Source organism: Piliocolobus tephrosceles, chromosome 7 (assembly GCF_002776525.5).
Source record: "Piliocolobus tephrosceles isolate RC106 chromosome 7, ASM277652v3, whole genome shotgun sequence".
Lineage (NCBI taxonomy): Eukaryota > Metazoa > Chordata > Mammalia > Primates > Cercopithecidae > Piliocolobus > Piliocolobus tephrosceles.
The window spans coordinates 1,855,975-1,868,797 of NC_045440.1; the positions used below are offsets into that span (position 1 = coordinate 1,855,975).

The window sequence follows — 12,823 nt, forward strand, 5'->3', positions numbered from 1 at the left end:
AAACACAGCGCTGATTCACCCTCAGTAGGCTTGGTTCTTGAAGGCCACATCTGAGGATGTGTTCGCTCAGCTTATGCTAAGCATATTTTTGAAAGATCGTTTTGAGTTTGTTCATGGTAATGTCTACCACGCTGTATCACTGATTATTTCCATATTACCATGAATGTTGGAATCTCAGCTGAAATCTGGAAGTATATAGGGTGGGACCTACATCAGAAAGACACCCATCTGCAGGCACCACTGTTGCTCCCAAGGTCAGTGGGCTCAGCAAGGAAATTTGGTCTTGGTCAACTATAATTCTTTTTTTTTTTTTTTTTTTTTTGTTTGAGACGGAGTCTGGCGCCCAGGCTGGAGTGCAGTGGCCGGATCTCAGCTCACTGCAAGCTCCACCTCCTGGGTTTAGGCCATTCTCCTGCCTCAGCCTCCCGAGTAGCCGAGTAGCTGGGACTACAGGCGCCCGCCAAATCGCCCGGCTAGTTTTTTGTATTTTTTAGTAGAGATGGGGTTTCACCATGTTAGCCAGAATGGTCTCGATCTCCTGACCTCGTGATCCGCCCATCTCGGCCTCCCAAAGTGCTGGGATTACAGGCTTGAGCCACCGCACCCGGCCCTTGTCAACTATAATTCTTTGTCTAAGTCTGGAACACTGATGACCCGGGATGATGAAAAGTGTTTCTCCTAATAACACCTAGTGGTTACGAACACATAATAATACAATTATCATGGGCTTTTAAGACTCTGTACATAAGAATTTAGGGAAAGTTCACAGGTTCTTGCATCATTGTTCACACTATTTGGGCCTAAGGTACGTCAAGCTAAATGTCTATTTCTCCACACGGTTCAACCATGTTGCTTTAACCGAATCCCACTTCCTAGGCTTTCAGTGGTAACACTCCCAGTTATTCCTGGAAAAATAGAACTGGCACTGTTTGATTTTGATTGCCTACCAGGAAAAAAAAAAATGTGTACACTGTACTGGACCTAACAAATTTCATTCATGGGAATTGTTTTATTTTTATTTACCTTATTCATACAAAACATTGTTCCAAAAAAGAATTTGAGACCACTTACAGAAATACATACATGAGATACGTATGAGATTAAAAAAGGAGTGGGTCAGTAAATATCTCCCCTTCTTGAATCCCCAAACATTCGGCAGTGATAACCACGGACAGTTTTACCTACACCTTCTGTGAGAACTGGAAGTTTGGAAAATCTACTCTGGGGAGGGTCTTCTGCTACCCTCAAACTCATTCCCGATTATTAAGCAGAGGCGTGAAAAAGCGCTCCAGGTGCAATGGCCCAGTTGTTAATCCTTGCTGTGGGCAGCATCCCTGAGCGGGCTTTGTACTTTCTTGACTGCTTCTCCATTTCTATCATTTTAACATTTTGAAGGCATTCCACATCTAGAAGCAAGACCTCCTCCAACCCTCAGGCCCTCTCTGTAGTTGCTTTTTTAAACCTGAGCTACTGAGGATCAGGACTCAAACCTGCACTGCAGCACGTCCCCTGGTCACAAGATCTGGGGAAAGAACGACAGAGAAGATCGCTGCTCCATGGAGAGAGCTTTGCCTGAGAACCTGCCTTCTGCCACCTGACAGTGTGCCTGCTTCTTGCTTTACTCAAATCTGTTGCAGCAATCTGTGTACTGTGGCTCTATTTTCAAGTATTCACCCAACTGGTTACAAATTTCAATAATCTGGTTAAATGCCCAAGTGAAAATGGTCATTCTGTCAAATTAAGGAGGTTTCTATCCTTTGTTAAATGGCTTTTGACTTAAACCACTATCCAAACATATGCTTTGACTTGGGAGTATACATTTAAAGCCATGGTCAGATACATGGAGCAAAACGGTAGGTACGGAAAATAACCACTTACCCTACTTTCTTCAGCAAACTGGATCTCACAGTAACCAAATAGTTGATAAAGAGAAGTCTCTATTTATAGAAATATTTCAGCTCACAAATTTAAAAAATGCTAGAATTAGAATATTTGCAGTTTCCAAGTAAATAATGGATTGAGACAATGATCAGTAAGGGGTTGCTAACTTCACCAAAAGAAAAGGAACCAGGGCCGGGCACGGTGGCTCACACCTGTAATCCCAGCACTTTGGGAGGCCAAGACGGTGGATCACCCGAGGTCAGGAGTTAGACACCAGCCTGGTCAACATGGTGAAACCCCATCTCTACTAAAAATACAAAAATTGGCTGGGTGTGGTGGTGGACGCCTATAATCCCAGCTACTCAGGAGGCTGAGGAGAACCTGGGAGGCAGAGGTTGCAGTGAGCTGAGGTTGCGCCACTACACTCCAGCCTGGGCAACATTGTGAGATTCTGTCTCTGAATGAAAGAAAAGAAAAGAAAACAAGACAAGAGAGAGGAGAGAGGAGAGAAGAGGAGAAGAGGAGAAGAAAAGAAAAGGAAAGGAACCAGGTATTAAATGCCTCCTGAATGAAACACACCACCACTTACGGATGCTGATCAGGCCTCTAACTCTCAGTTTGTAGAAAATACAAGAGGACAAATGAACATGATCATTTGGTCAAGACTGAAGGAAACAGGACAGGCTGAATTATTTAATTTCTTAAACAAATAAATAGCAAGGGAAAGAGAGAGAGAGAGAAAGAGGGGTGAACTTACAGATGAAAAGAAACTATTTATATCAACCAACTGCAATGTATAGGCTATCTGGCTCATGATTCAGAGAAACAGTTTTAAAAAACATTTATGAGATAACAGGGGAAATGGACTCACTGGAGATCTGATGATATTTTAAAAGTATATTTTAGGTATTAAAAATCCAGCTTATCTTTTAGAGATATATACCAAAATATTCATGGATGAGTTGATAGGGTAGCTGAGATCTGCTTTAAATATGCTAGGATAGAGGAGGGGGAGGGAGTGGGGATGTAGACAAGGCTTATTTAGCCGTAACTGAGACCTGTGGAAGCTGAGCGAGCAAGGCTTCATTATACTAAGCTATTTTTGTTTGAAATCTTTCACAATTGCAAAGTAAAAAACAAGTATCTTTTAAAACTCAACTGAGAGAAATGATATTGACAGAAAATCTCCTAAAAGATAGCTGGTCCACTGCTTGTTTTAGATATAACACAACTAACTTCTGGGTTAAACCAGAGCCACCAGACAAACATGCTAGCAACTGCAGGGATGCCAGGGTCAAATCGTCCCTTGTTGGGAGAAGGTCACGAGCCCATAGGGAAGAGCAGTGTGACAAACAGCCACGAGACTCACGCACTGCTCGCTCCAAGGGTGCCATCAGCAGTGCTGCTGAATGCCTTGCAGTACAGTGTCCTCCTAAGTATTCTTGAAAGAAATTTCTTTCTGGTTCCTTCCAGAATCCAAAATATGTGTGGCCCCCCCAAGCATGTACATTTTTAGAATCAGTAAGTAAAACTGAAATCCATCACCGTTTCACACCCATTAGGATGGCTATAATTTTCAAAAATAAATAAATTAACAAGGGTTGGCAAGGATGCAGAGAAATTGGAACCCTTGTGGTTCGCTGGTGGTAATGTAAAAGTATAGCCGTTGTGGAAAATGATATGGCAGCTCCTCAAAAAATTAAACATGGAATTACCATATGCTCCAGCAATTCCATCTCTGGGTATACACCCAAAAGAATGGAAAGCAGGGACTTGAAGAGAGAGATTTGTACACTCTGGTTCATCGCAGCCTTATCCACAACAGCCAAAAGGTGGAAGCAACTCAAGTACTGATTGACAGGTGAATGGATAAACCAAATGTGGTCCATAGATACAAAGGGATAAGAAGGAAATTTTCATACACCGTGAAACATGGATGAACTTTGAGGACATTACACTAAGTAGAATAAGCCATTCATAAAAGGGTAATTACTATATGATTCTATCTATAGGAGGTCCCTAGAGTAGTCAAATTTAGAGAGACAGGAAGCAGAATAGGGGTTATCAGGGGCTGGGGGAAGGAGGACTAGACAGAGCTTAGTGGCTATGGAGCTTCCCTTTGGGAAGATAAAATAATTCTGGAGCTAGATGGTGGTGATGGCTGCACAACAATGTGAAGGTACTTAACACCACTGAACCATATGCTTAAAAAATGGTTACAATGATAAATTCTATATTATGTATATGTTACCACAATTTTTAAAAAATGAAGTCCATCATGCAACCAACTGATTTTTCTTCATGTTGTTGCTAGGAAACATAGAGCCAAATTTATGATGAAGTTTTATAAATTATGTAAGATTACGACATGCATTCTTTGCGTATTTCATTTCACTTACTTTTCCTTTGGCCTAATATTTACCTAATTCTAATGCATGTTAGCTGGCTGTGTCTTGCATATATTTTAATTTTCCTTTAATCCATTTTATAACAAGGCCCAAGATAAATACCTGGGGAGAGTGAGAACAAGAAAAAGAATATTATGTTTTATATTATCTGCATTTGATCCTTGATTGCTCTGTATTTTTCTTAAAAATGCTAGTTGGGTTAAACTGAATAATGAGTAACTTTTTTAGTTTTAGTTGTTCTCTATACCTATGTTTCTCTTCTTAAAAAATTTAACGGAGAAGCACTAGAAAATATTTGTTTCTCCTGCACATCCTGTTGAATGTATTTTCTCTGTAGAAATTCAAGAAATGTCCACCACATTTGTAAAATAAATCTCTCTCGTGTTGTCAAAACTCCAAGGTAAAAAGGTCAGTCAAGTGGGTGGTCGCTGTACACTACTGCAAAGAGTGAAAAAATTTGCCACATCTGATCAGCTTTACAGTTGAGGCCAAAAGAGAAATACAGTATTTTCCGAGAGCTCTGTATTGACACAGAAGCAAACGAACAGTCTCACTTGGACAAGTGGTGAGAGTGAGGCTGACAGAGAGTTGAATAACATGGGCTTCTCAGTACCCAGCCAATATTAGGCGAGTTATCAACTAATGCTGCCTGTTATCCTTCAAAATCCCCGACTTACGGGACTCATCTGGTGTTACGAAGGAGAGGTGATGGATCCCACAGAGCCTAGTGATGCTGGCGCCGCTCTCGCAGGGACTTGATCACAGCTCACCCAGAGTGAGGAGAGCAGGTGGTCCGCCAGGGAGCACCTGTCCAGCTGGTCTGTCATCCCTGTGCCAAGGGCTTGATGCATCGTTTCCTGACACTCTGACAACAGTCCTAGGAGGTAAACAGCTTTCTCGTCATGTCACAGCTGAGAGATGGGGCTTAAGAAGGTGGAAAACACTTGTCTAGAGTCAACAGGATTATAGGACTCCAGTGACCTCTGGCAATTCCGAATTCTTTACAGACTCCTCCGTAACCTTTTTGTGGGAGGACGGCTTCACTTTCTGGTTCTTTCTTACAAGCCAAATGGGTGAAGTGGATGGATAAGTGCTCTCTATACCAGCGAAGTGTTATTATATGAAACATTATCTAACCTACTCCCCTCTACAAAGAATTCCGGCGCCATCCTCCAACCTATAGTCCACGTTCCACGCTCTAAACATCCAAACCCACCCTCCTCTGTGACTCCATAACTTGTTCTTTTCTGGACCAGCCCAGGTCAACGTGGCTGCACCATAACAGCCAATGCTTTCCAAACCAAAAGAGATTTTCGACACAGGTTTTCAAAGGTCTCTTTCTCCTTCTCTATATTATCTGACTTCTCGACACTCAAGAAGAAAATAAAAGTTGCAGGCCGGGTGCGGTGGCTCAAGCCTGTAATCCCAGCACTTTGGGAGGCCGAGACGGGCGGATCACGAGGTCAGGAGATCGAGACCATCCTGGCTAACACGGTGAAACCCCGCCTCTACTAAAAAATACAAAAAAAAAAAAAACTAGCCGGGCAAGGTGGCGGGCGCCTGTGGTCCCAGCTACTCGGGAGGCTGAGGCAGGAGAATGGCGTGAACCCGGGAGGCGGAGCTTGCAGTGAGCTGAGATCCGGCCACTGCACTCCATCCAGCCTGGGCGACAGAGCAAGACTCCGTCTCAAAAAAAAAAAAAAGAAAATAAAAGTTGCAATCATGTACAGGATATATAAAATAAAAATGCATCTTAAACTATGTCTCCAATGACCACTGCCCCCTCAAGGTACTTGAAATTACCCAGGGAGGAAGGCCTATTTTTATCTCCCCAAGTGCTCTACCATTTAAGAACTTTGCATCAGCTAGCAGCCTGCAGTTCTGACCATCCTGTGAATTTAGATTGTTTGGCTAATTACAAACACATTACAATGTCATTCTTTCTGGCCTTTTTCCTGGAATGAGTGGTTGCCCCTCCAGAGCTCACAGAACGGGCTTCAGTAGTTTCCATCAAGATTCGGGGAGAAATACACCACACCGGGACTCGGTTATTTACCAACATCATGCTGGATGTGTGCCAATGAGACACCAAGACACTTCCCTTTGAAGTCTGACATATTGCCGGCTGCTTCCAATGATGTTTTCTTGGCTGGCAGACAAATAACCGGGGCTGATTCAAAACTCACCTCCCATTCACGTCAGGGGGGAAACAATTTCTTGTGATTGGTTCATCTTACATGGATCTCACCCTCCTTGGAGGGGCCGAAGGTGAATACCCCAGAGAGGTGCACGTCTCCGGGCTGCTGTCAGCCGCGGGCCCCTGCTCCGGGACCAGTCCATCCACACAGCTGTTCAAGAAAAGGTCCTGGGAGCACTCGGCACCTCAGGCTGTCAATGGAGATGTGCTGTGTGACAAACAGCAAATTTTCCTAAGGCCCCGGCTTGGCTTTTGCTCCCCCGACTTGTTTGAAAAATCTTCAGAGAATCTGACCCAAAAAACATGTTTTCCAGTGGTTTGAGGTCAGAGAGACATTGCCGTCAGGTTACTGGGAGCCTAAAAATTCATGACAATCCAAAGAATTTGCAGAGGTCCTTCTGCTGTTGCTGCTTGGTATCAATTTCTGAACATTGAGGTTTCTCAATGCAGAATCTTACACCTTTCACCGAATAGCCTGGACATGAGTCCTAAATGGTCCAGGTTCACACCTTCAGATCCAGCAATCCCACTGCTGGGTATGTACCCAAAAGAGAGGAAATCAGTGTATCGAAGAGACCTCTCCACTCCCAGGTTTGCTGCAGCAGTTGTTCACAATAGCCAAGATTTGGAAGCAACTTAAGTGTCTATCAACAGAAGAATGGTAAAGAAAATGTGGTACCTGGGGAGGCCGAGGCGGGCGGATCACAAGGTCAGGAGATGGAGACCATCCTGGCTAACATGGTGAAACCCCATCTCTACTAAAAAGACAAAAAATTAGCCAGGCGTGGTGGCGGGCACCTGTCATCCCAGTTACTCGGGAGGCTGAGGCAAGAGAATTGTTTGAACTTGGGAGGCAGAGGCTGCAGTGAGCCGAGATCACGCCACTGTACTCCGGCCTGGGTGAGAGCGAGACTCCGTCTCAAAAGAAAAAAAAAAGAAAATGTGGTACATGTACACAATGGAGTACTCCTCAGCCATAAAACAGAATGAGATCCTATCACTTGCAACAACATTGTTACGTGAAATAAGCCCGGCACAAAAAGACAAACATCATGTGTTCTCACTTATTTGTGGGATCTAAAAATCAAAACAATTAAACTCATGGAGATGACAGTAGAATGATGGTTACCAAAGGCTGGGAAGGGTAGGTAGTAGGGGTATGCGAGAAGATGGGGATGGCTAATGGATGCAAAACATATAAGTGAGAAAGAATGAATGAGACCTAGCATTTGATAGTACAACAGGGTAACTATAGTAAGAACTGTATATTTAAAAATAACTAAAAGAGTATAATTGGATTGTTTGTAACACAAAGGATAAATGCTTGAGGAGATGGACACCCCATTTCCATGATGTGATTACTACACATTTCATGCCTGTCTCAAAACATCTCACATGCCCTGTAAATATATACACCTACTATGCACCCACAAAAATTTTAAATTAAAAAAAAAATGATGATGGGTTCAAAGAATTTTGAGTTAGCAGAATTTTTTTTTAATGTTTCAATGTTCCAAAACAAAGTCAATTCTCAGTAATTGAGAAGAAAGGGTCTTAAAGGCTACATAGCCACTTCCGAACTGGTTAAGGATGACCACTCTAGCATCTGAATATCTCAAGTAATGAAGAAATAATTACCCTACATCCCTGGAAAGTATTAGTACAATATTAAAACTGCAACTGTAAAATCAGATCCATTCCCTTACTCTTACTGAAGTATCATAAACTAGGTTTTATGAATATGAATTAACTTTCAAATTGAAATTATTCAGAAAGAATACAACAATATTTATAGAATATAATCTCCAAAGTTAGCATAACTACTAGTGTGGATGTGACATAATATACAATCCAATCTACGTCATTGCAATTTTTTTCATTTGTTCACTTTATTTTGTCTATCCAAGTTCCTTGTTTTTCCATTTCTACTTAACTCGGTGTGTATTTACTATTCTTGGTGCAATATTTTATAATATACGACCTCATTACAGGGACACATTATATCCTAGCTACCTAAAATCCTCCAGCTTTATCCCTCATTATTTCAATATAACTGCTCATAGCACCCTTTTCACTCTCAAATGTGTCCTAGTTTGGATGACAAATTTATGTTCAAAGATAGTAAAGTTTACCTTTTTTTTTTTTCAGACAGAGCCTCGCTCTGTTACTCAGGCTGGAGTGCAGTGGCACGATCTCGGCTCACTGAAACCTCTGCCTCCTGGGTTCAAGTAATTCTCCTGCCTCAGCCTCCCAAGTAGCTATGATTAGAGGTGCATGCCACCACGCCCAGCTAATTTTTTGTATAAGGTATTTTTTAATTGTACCAAAAATCTTCACAAATTAAGCTTGGAATCCCCTGCCCTGCATTTTCCAGTCTTTTCAATTAGTAAGCTTTGATTTTCTTGTGAAATTACATCTTCTTGACTGTGGAGTATTTTTAAGGCAATGAGTAGCTGGTCTGTGCTGAGAACAAACACCTCCACCGAGGCTGGAACCAGGCCCTTGACATGGACAGAGTGGCCCGTGGTCAACGGACTGTCACTTTCATTAACATATTGCCAGCCAGAGAAAACCTTTCTAAGACAGGCCCACCAGCAGGGTGGCAAAAGATCTTCTCATATCTGAGGAAGCCTCGGCCGTATTTCTTTAATCTCTTAGTGCCTCAGTTTATCTGCTTATAAAGGAGCACAATGATACCCACTACACAGGGCGGGCGCTCTAAACATCAGAGGGGTGAGAGCCAAAGGGCACTCACAGCCACCAGGAACAAAGACAGGAAGTAATTGCAAAATGTGTGGCTCCACTTCCAGCTTGCAAGCAGAGGGCTCCCACTGACTTGAAAGAGAGCATCACACACAAGCAGGAGAAGCCCCCAGGGGGACCAAGCCTATTACCTTTGTTCTCATTGTCTGAAAGGGCAGAGGAGAGGGAGAGCCGCAGAGGAAGCTAAGAATGGTGGGGGCAGAAAAACAAGACCAGGAGAAAAACTAACTGTTGGGCTACAAAAGAAAATCTGTGAAGACTGTATGCCAGGGACAGTTTCTAAGGAATCATCTATCTGTTCTCTGATCCCTTGATATAACCCATTCATGCATTTCTCACCTTGGAATGCCTTTATCCCACACTCTATCTGTCCTTCCTGACATTTCACATTCTAATCTAAAAGCTTCATGGCAGTTCAATAGTCATTTGTAGAGTGGATTAAATTTCAAAGTTCTTATGTTGGTAGCATTCTAAAGGTAAGGTATATTCAAATGATTAACCAATAGATAACGACATTGTGGCCAGGTGCAATGGCTCATGCCTGTAATCCCAGCACTTTGGGAGGCTGAAGCAGAAGGATCTCTTGGGGTCAGGAGTTCAAGACCAGCCTGGCCAACATGGGAAAAAACCCATCTCTACTAAAAATACAAAAAAAAAAAAAATAGGTGGGTGTCGTAATGCATGCCTGTAATCCCAGCTACTTGGGAGGCTGAGGCAGGAGAATCACTTGAACTCAGAAAGTGGAGGTTGCAGTGAGCTGAGATTGTGCCAGTGCACTCCAGCCTGGGCAACAGAGTGAGACACATCTCAAAAAAAAAAAATGATATTGTAATTGGTGATACTATTTTATCACAAAATATGAAGACCTCCAAGGCTGAAGAATGGGTTTGAACAAGTACAAGTGCCATCACTGTTTTGGCAAACTCACAGTCAAGGGAATGTAAGACATCCCCCTGTGCATGAATCCATGCTACTACGGCCAAATGGAAAAGCACGATAGTAGTAGGAGATGTTGTTCCAACCAGTATTCTCCCAGCAAAGGCTACTTCTCAAGACTCCTTCAGAGCACTCTGGGAAGGCATGCAAGTATACAAATTGATGTGCTAAATGGGCTTGGCTGCAAATCATGCTTTTGTGCATGGATCCAGCTGAAAGTTGTCTCCGAATCTATCAGGCCTTCCCAGGGTTCCTTGAACCAGTGCAGAGAAAGTCGGGGAACATCATGACAAGAACATGGATTCAGGGTCAATTAGACTTGGGCTCAAACTCTAGTTCCACCAACCACCTCTGTGGCCAAGTGGCTCTGGATAAGTCACATGACCTCGCTAGGAAGAGGAGTATGAGTCCATCAGCTTTGCAAGGGGCTGGCAGGATGAAATGCCCAATGTATTCCCAAGAGTCAAGCATTGTGCTGAGTTGACCTTTCCATTGCAGTGATAAACAACCCAGAATGGCAGAAACCCACCCTCAAAACCACCCAAATCCCCTACTCCACCCTAGGCCAGGGGGACAAGCAATAGAAAGTGAGAATCATTTTGAAGACATTAATATGAAATGCTTGCACATACTTAACCAAAATAGGACCTTAATTTAAGCATCTGGAAGAGCTAAACTGCACTTCTAAAGTAAGAATTCTTAGATGTCAAACGTATTCTATTTTATGATGTGTATAATTCTGCCTCTTCTATGTTGTTAACTTGTAGAAATTATGCACATGATTCATCTCTTCTAAAACCACACATCTGGCCATGCATAGTGGGCCTCCCAGGGGCTGCCTCCTGCTCCAAGAGCCTTCAGTCCTGAATACATAAGAGGTAAAGGCCAAGGGCCTAGAGTTGCAGAGGCCTTAGAGCTCACCCGTCAGCCTCCTCATCGAAAAATGGAGGCTTAGAGGGGAAGCTGCTTGCTGAAAGTCAAACGATGAAGGCCTTGGGTAAGGATGTTGAGTAAGCCGCTATAAACCAAACCTGTCCACCCCAACCCCCTGCTGCAAAAAAAAAAAAAAAAAAAGGCTTGCCACAGAACCTTATTCCCTGTTATTTCCAATTCTGTAGTCAAACAATGTCATCAGCTCATCTGGTACTGAGTCTGCCCTTCAAGAAAGAAGTTTTACTTCAATATCACAACAGAGGGAAACCCACTAATAATGGTTAGTGTCATTTACTGTTTCCCAATATGACATAAGACCTAGTTTCTCATATGCCTGGGGTTGGCAAATCTGAGAGACTGGAAAATAAATAAAGAAATCATCAAAAGAACCCTTTGAACATTGATACATGTGACATTTGCTGTCCCATAACAGACACCATGCTGGGACAGGAAAGTTAGCAAATCAAACATTTTAGCACATGTTTTAGAGAGTCCACTAGGCCTTCTACAAAATCAACTTCTCCATTTAAATTTCTGAGCATAATGATTTCTAATCACTGATCAGCATATTTTAAAAGGTGATAGCCTACACAGAGCATGATTTACCAACACTGAAGTGGAACCGGGTCCCTGTTTATAACTCTCCAGCTGCTAATCCTCACTGATGCCTAATTCTGGTTCCATCTCTGGGAATAAGGGAACAATCTATTTTGAATGTGCTCATTTACAGACCAGGTTGTTCTGAGGCTAATTTCCAGTTCAAACGCACTTCAGGGCTTCAAAGCAGTTTTGTACCCTCAAAGGAGATTACCATCAAGACCAGAGTAGGACAGAAGCCTCCAGGAGGCGTGAAATCAGGGGACCTCACGTTTTTAGGATGAGAGACGTCACAGAACCTGTCTACAGGTGGAGGGGAAGGAACCAGGGGAGGCAGCTGAATGTCCAGTTGAAATTCCAGAGGACAGAGGTTGTCATTTTCAGTGGGTAACACAGGGATGAACCCCAGAGCATTGCTAGAGAGAAGGGGAGGGGAGGTGGGAGGGGGGCCCAAAGGAAGGAGAGGTAAGGAAGGAAAGGAACGGAGAAAAGAAGGCAGGCAAAGAAAGGGCCATGTGCAGAGACATTCTGAAGGAAGTTTAGATGACATGAGGTATGGAGGGAAGGAAACACGGATGAAAAAGGACCTCTTCACCAAACAGTTTGGAATTTTCACAGAGAAGTTCTGCTCAAACATGTAATTATACATTGTAAGTATACCACTCAGGGATTGGACTTTGCATAAAACATTCTTAATTAATGTTTTCTCTTAAGGAGTGTGCTTAATTCATGATGGAGAAGAAAGAGATCATTCAATTAGACTGACTTTTGTGGAATAACAAGTCAGAACTACTTAAATCCCAGTCTTTTACAAAGTGAGATATATCCACGTGGAAAAAAAAAATCCCTGCTAATAAAGAAAAACTCAAACCCTAAATTAGCAGGTTAATTCACAGTGTGGACATAAGAAATAGCATACTCAGTTTGATATTTGGTTGTCAACGTGAGAAAATAACGCACACTAAATTCTATAGAATAAGCTTTTCCAACCCCAGAAATTACTAGGAACTCAATAGTTTTCTTGGCTGTAACAACTTGTAAATATCTAGAAGAGCCCAGATTTTGAAGCCCTGAGGACACTTGCTAAAACTAAGAAATTTGGCACTAG

At 42.6% G+C, this 12,823-nt stretch overlaps 1 protein-coding gene across 4 annotated transcripts in view; it reads right to left on the bottom strand.

Annotated features, from left to right (window-relative positions):
- The window catches only part of MSRA (methionine sulfoxide reductase A), a 364,854-nt gene that overhangs the window by 205,857 nt on the left and 146,174 nt on the right, over positions 1 to 12,823 (bottom strand). The gene's annotated exons all lie outside the window — the stretch shown is intronic.